Raw genomic sequence first — 6,497 nt, forward strand, 5'->3', positions numbered from 1 at the left:
TGGTGGTGAATGTTTGGCAGGAATAACTCTGAGTGCAGACAGCTAACCACCCAGTTCTTTAATAAATATTTGAAATTCAATGGTTGATTGGTGCAGAAGATTCTTGACATCTATGATTGCCCAGTATTATTTAATCAGAAGTTGACATGAAATGATCAGAGAGAAAGGAGTGTAGGAAAAGGATGACAATAATTATAGGTTGTATATACAATTCTTATAATAGGGCTTCAGTGAATATAAATACACACACACACACATACATATATAAATTATGTTTATATATTTGAAATACTCAGTAAATTTACATTCTACATGAAGAGATCTCCTTCCTCCTGTCCCCTTGCCCCTGACTAAAAAAATCGGACTATAGAGCTCTTGGTAATTGTCAATCTTTTGCCACAGACTCAATATTTTCTAGCCATAACTACATCTAACAAAACAAAACAAAAAGCCTTTGGTAAACACACACAGTAAAACAGAGAATCACTCATGGGAAATTGGTAATGGCATGTGATATTTTTAAAACATTTCTTTCAATTGCCAGTAGCCTTGTCTAATCAGGGCACCTCTATTCTGAAGGAGCAAATATCAAAGTCAAGATGAAATGTAAATGCAACATTATAATATATGGCATGTAGAATGAAGATATGGCAAAGGTTGACATTGATGATGATTAAACCGTTTGGGATTTGGTCTTAGAGACATGAGGATGGAATCCATAATCACCAGCCTTCCTCTCATCTTTATATAGTACCTGCTAATATACACCAGCTTTGTAATTACCTACTAAAAGATAGGTGGGGAGTTCATTAACCACGCTAATTACAAGAACAATTTATGCTAAATCATCAGCAGGAATGTTAAAAACACTCCTTGAAAGCCAAAACAATGTAAAACCGACCTTAGTGGATGCAGAACATCTGTTCTCTGGGTCAGGATAAAAGAGGAAATCACCAGAAAACAGAGTGGATGAGAGCAGAAAAATATTTTCTTTGTCATTCCCAACTGAAAGACAGGTGCAAGTCTATTATGTGAAGAGAAGGGTATGTGTTAGAGATGCTGACCTCACGGGTAAAGGGGACCACTGGCAACTGCTGGCTCCTGGATGCTTCACCACTTGTCACCCAGTAGCCCAGTCTGTCATCGCTCGGAGAGATTCCACCGTCTGCTTTCTTCTCTCTGAAGTATGAGTCAGACAGAGAAGAGCAATATTCTATAAGTATTTTGAGATGTTTTAAATGTCATGTCCATTTTTACATAACTCTACCACATGTTCGGAAGTCAAAGAACAAAAGATGATGGCTGACTAATGACTTGATGGTGCATGATAGAGAAGTTTAATTATAAAATTAGAAGAAAAAAATTACTGCCAAATATACTGTAAGACATCACTTAGTAAGTATATGTAGGCACCAGGAGCTAAATTTTACTGAAAGGTTTCTTTGAACCTTAGAGTTTTAGGACTGTTATTATTTCATGATTATGAAATAATTCCTTGTGATTAGGTAGTGTCAACTAAAATTATTTTTTTACAAAAGCTATCCATACCTAAATGCATATAATTACCTTCTTCCCTGCAGGAATAGAATTTTTGAAGGGGGAGCTGATTCAGGTTATGCTTTAGGTTCTCCTTAAAATGGAAAAGCTTCTTTGGAAATTTTCCATGTAATCGTCATCAGAAGGCTCCTTGGTTCCAGCTGCACTAATTAGAGGTATGCACATGAGGTTGCCATGTAAGGGGAGGGGAAAGGAAGATTAATAACCCAGACTGTGATATCACTTGTGAGATCTTCTTTCCACTGATCTGACACCAAATTAAGTTCCTTCCTGACTTTTTTTTCCTTTTTGAGACAGAGTCTCGTTCTTTTTTTTTTTTTTTTTGAGACCTAGTCTCGCTCTGTAGCCCAGGCTGGAGTACAGTGGCTTGATCTCTGCTCACTGCAAGCTCCGCCTCCTGAGTTCAGGCGATTCTCCTGCCTCAGCCTCCCGAGTAGCTGGGACTACAGGTGCCCGCCACCACGCCTGGCTAATTTTATGTATTTTCAGTAGAGATGGGGTTTCACCGTGTTAGTCAAGTTGCTCTCGAGCTCCTGACCTCGTGATCTGCCCAACTCAGCCTCCCAAAGTGTTGGGATTACAGGCGTGAGTCACTGCACCTGGCCAGATCTTCTGAGTTGTAAAGACAGTTCACAACTCCACATTGCTATGAGAAATTAAATCTTAAAATATTGCATCAATGTTTTTTGACACTAAGACTGAGTAGGCTAAACAACACTTACACATAAGCATATCTAACAGTTAACAACAACTGGTACAGAACTATCTCTTGTCTCTTACTTCCAAGGAAACATCTTCCTAGAGCACATTCTGGCCAGAATCAAAATTCTATAAAAAGGTTATGCAACCTCATCTTCTCATTTTAAGAATGAGAAGACAGAGAGTTGAGATGTCTTGGCAAAGGTCATAGTGAAATAATCTTGGTTAATATCAGTGTCGCAGTGAGAGTTTTGTCAGCAAAGACAAAAGCAAGTTAAACTTTTCTAGTAAGAAGAGATTGAATATGGGGACACAAGTGATAAGAAGGGTGAAAGAGTGAGAATCTGGGAACGCTGCTTCTGCTTGTCAGGGTTGTTGCTTACCTTCCCAGTCAGGAAACTGCAGAACTGTGAGAAACTCCTAGCAAGAGAACAGCTACCTGAGCAATAGGGTAAGCAACTCATAGAAAATGAAGCCTATCTGCCAGCCCTCTGCTACCTGAGGAGCAATAGGGGGTTCCCACTTTTTGAAATTTTGCACTCATGCTTCTTTTTGGCAAAATCTAACCTTGAATTCTATCAGCAAGAGATTCTGAAAACAAATGTAGTTCACAGACTTTCAACCCCCGCAATACAAAGCAGAGCACACAAGAGGAGCGGGGACATGCTGACTTATCTGAGAACCAGGCAATCAGGTAACTAATCTAATATTTAATCTATGCTGATGCCTACCTTGGTCCAATTTGTTACAAACTCATTGTCACATAGGCCTTCATGAGATACCTTTATGTTTATCTTCATGAGAGGACTAACAAATCTATTGTCAAGAACAAACTATTCTAGTGGGAGAAGAGCTTAGGAAGAAATGGAAAACTTTATTGGAAGTTCACTCTAGAGTAAAAAAGAGATGATGGCCCAATAAGAAATAACTGGCAGTAACAAGTTAATTTATATGAAAAATCTGAGCCTGCATAACTATTTCCACTCTAACTTTAATCATGTTACTAAGCTGCACCTTATTGACAGCATGTATTTAAAATAAAATAAATAAAATAAGACGTGTAATAATGCTAAAGAGATACAAGTAAGAGTACAAGTGTTTAGACCTAGATCAGGTACAAATCAAACTCAAAACAGTCAAAACACAGAAGCAGAATTTGAATTTATTAATGAGTTGTATTTTTCTTTGTCTTTTTTTATTGTTGAAAGCAACTTTTAATGTATTAGTATGGTAAATACCTTCCAAAGGTATAAATTGCTCAGTATTTGATAGTGAGAATCACTGTATATAAATTTTATATCATACAAATTATGAACTCACTTAGAAAACAGAAAGAAATCACTTATTTCTATCATGGAGAGGTTCCAGAAGAACATTTCTCATTTTCTCTGCAAAAAAAAAAAAACAGAAACTCTAGGATAAGTCACTAGATTAGAGATTTTTTTTTTTTTAACTTTAAACAATTTTTTATTAGACAAAGATTGTCACATATTTGGATATTTCTCTACTTTGTACGCAATTATTCTCACTCTCCACAGAAAGGCTGCTTAACTTCTCATCTGGTGGTGGCAAGCACTAAAATTCTGATTTTTAACAGAATAGTAGTAAAAATGCCTCAGTGATTTAAGTTGAAGGCAGTACATTGGTACGTGACTCTTGTACCCAGTATCAGGAATGTACAAATGTCTTTTTATTCAAAAATACAAAATAAATTATCTGTAGGCATGGACAATGACAGCAGTAAACCATTATATATTTCTTCATTTTCTCCAACTGACTTCTCTGAAGTTATTGGTGAGGAACACTGCCTTGGGCTTCCTGTCACAGTTCATTAATAAAGGTAAAGCACTACTAGTCTTGCAGTTAGAGCATGCCACCTCCCATACCACCTCCCATTCCACCCATTGCACCCACTGCAGGGTCCTTCTCTTCTTTAGGAATTTCTGTGACTACAACTTCTGCTGTAGTTAACAGAGAGGCTACACCAGCAGCATCCAGTAAATCAGTTCTCACAGCCTTTGTTGGGTCAATAATTCCTTTTCCCACCATATTCACAAAATCTGTGACCATAGCATCACAACCAACTTCTGAGGAACGTTGCATAATTTTCTCAACTATCAGAGATCCTTCAACACCTGCATTCTTAGCAATGGTCATTGCTAGAATTTTGAGTGTTATTTTAATTGTTTATATACAAATTTTTTTATCTTCATTAGCTGGAGTCAATGAGTCCGAGGCTGGAATGCATCGAAGCAGGGCACAACCCCCTCCCAAAACAATGCCTTCTTCAACAGCAGCTCTTGTAGCATTAAGGGCATCTGTAACTCTGTCTTTCTTTTCATTCACTTCAACATCACTTGTCCCACCAACCTTTAGCATAGCTACTCCATCTGAAAATATTGCCAGTCGTTCAGTTTTTCCTTTTCATATTCACTAGTTGTGACATCTAACTGCTCGATGATTTCTTGAATATGTTTTTCAATTTGAGCCTTGTCACCTTTTCCTTTTAAGAGCATGGCATCATCTTTGGTCACAATGACCTCTCCAAATTTTCCTAAGTCATGAGGCTGAACGTCTTCAACATTTAGGGTCAACCCCTCTTCTCCAAACACTGCACCACCAGTAGCAATAGCCATATCTTTAAGCTGGTTCTTTCTATTGTCACCAAACCCTGAAGCCTTGACTGCCACAACCTGAAGACCAACCTTTAGCCTATTCAAGACGAGTGTACTTAGAGCTTCTCCACCAACATCTTCAGTGATTATGACCAAAGGTTTATGGTGAGCATTGGCAGTTTTAAGAGCAGGTACAATGGACTGGACACTAGAAATTTTCTTTTCACTCAACAGAACATATGCCTCCTGGAATTCACATTTCTGACCTTTTGATGTATTAATAAAGTATGGAGAAATATAGCTTTGATCAAACTTGAAGCTTTCAATAATTTCTAATTCATCATTTGGTGTTTTCCCATCCTTTACTGTGATGACACCCTTTCTTCCCATCTTTTTCACTGCATCAGAGATGATATGGCCAATTTCTTTGTCTCCACTTGCAGAAATTGCAGCAGCCTGCACAATTTCTTCAGGGATGGTCACAGGTTTAGACTGCTTTTTAAGTTCAGCAATTACACCATCAACAGCTAACATCACACCTCTCCTGATTTCCACGGGATTAGCACCTTTGCTAATCTTCTGGAAGCCTTCCTTGGCTATAGAGCGTGCCAGTACAGTCGCAGTGGTAGTGCCATCCCCAGCCTCTTCATTTGTGTTATTGGCAACATCTTGAACAAGTTTAGCTCCAATGTTTTTATATTTATCCTTTAAGTCAATTGACTTTGCAACAGTCACACCATCTTCTGTTACTTTGGGACTTCCTCAGCTCTGCTCAATAATCACTGTTCTTCCCTTTGGCCCCATTGTAACGGCCACAGCATCGGCTAAAAGGTCTACACCTTGAAGCATTAAGGCTCGGGCATCTGCACCAAATTTTACATCTTTGGCATAAGCCCGAGTGAGATGAGGAGCAAGTACCCTGGACACCGGTCTTATCTGGCGAAAGACTGTGGGTAACCGAAGCATTTCTGCGGGGCGGCTGGCGGGGCGTGCGCGCAGCGAGACAAGTCGTGGGCGGCGAGTGAGGGCAATTAGAGATTTTAAATGTGAGTCTTCAAACTATCAGAGTCCTAGAAGAAAACCTATGAAATACCATTCTAGACATCAGCCTTGGGAAAGTATTTATGATTAAGTCCTCAAAAGCAATTTCAATAAGAACAAAATCTAACAAGTTGGACCTAATTAAAGCAAAGAACTTCTGCAGAGCAAAAGAAACTGTCAATAGAATAAACAGACAACCTATAGAATGAGAGGAAATATTCACAAACTATGTATCCAACAAAGGTCTAATATCCAGAAGCTTAAAGGAACTTAAACAATTCAACAAGCAAAAAACAGATAAACCCATTGAAAGTGGGCAAGGCCAGGCGCGGTGGCTCAAGCCTGTAATCCCAGCACTTTGGGAGGCCGAGACGGGCGGATCACGAGGTCAGGAGATCGAGACCATCCTGGCTAACATGGTGAAACCCCGTCTCTACTAAAAAATACAAAAACTAGCCGGGCGACATGGCGGGCGCCTGTAGTCCCAGCTGCTTGGGAGGCTGAGGCAGGAGAATGGCGTAAACCCAGGAGGCGGAGCTTGCAGTGAGCTGAGACCCGGCCACTGCACTCCAGCCTGGGCGGCAG

At 39.4% G+C, this 6,497-nt stretch overlaps 1 pseudogene across 1 annotated transcript; it reads right to left on the minus strand.

The window, feature by feature from the left end:
• Window positions 1–4,019: 4,019 nt before the first annotated feature.
• Window positions 4,020–5,897, minus strand: LOC117063729 (annotated as a pseudogene). Its single transcript, XR_004429049.1, has one exon. The product of XR_004429049.1 is annotated as a 60 kDa heat shock protein, mitochondrial-like (transcript).
• Between the last annotated feature and the right edge of the window lie 600 nt (window positions 5,898–6,497).

Source organism: Trachypithecus francoisi, unplaced genomic scaffold (genome assembly GCF_009764315.1).
Source record: "Trachypithecus francoisi isolate TF-2019V2 unplaced genomic scaffold, Tfra_2.0 Lachesis_group18, whole genome shotgun sequence".
In the NCBI taxonomy this organism is placed as follows: domain Eukaryota; kingdom Metazoa; phylum Chordata; class Mammalia; order Primates; family Cercopithecidae; genus Trachypithecus; species Trachypithecus francoisi.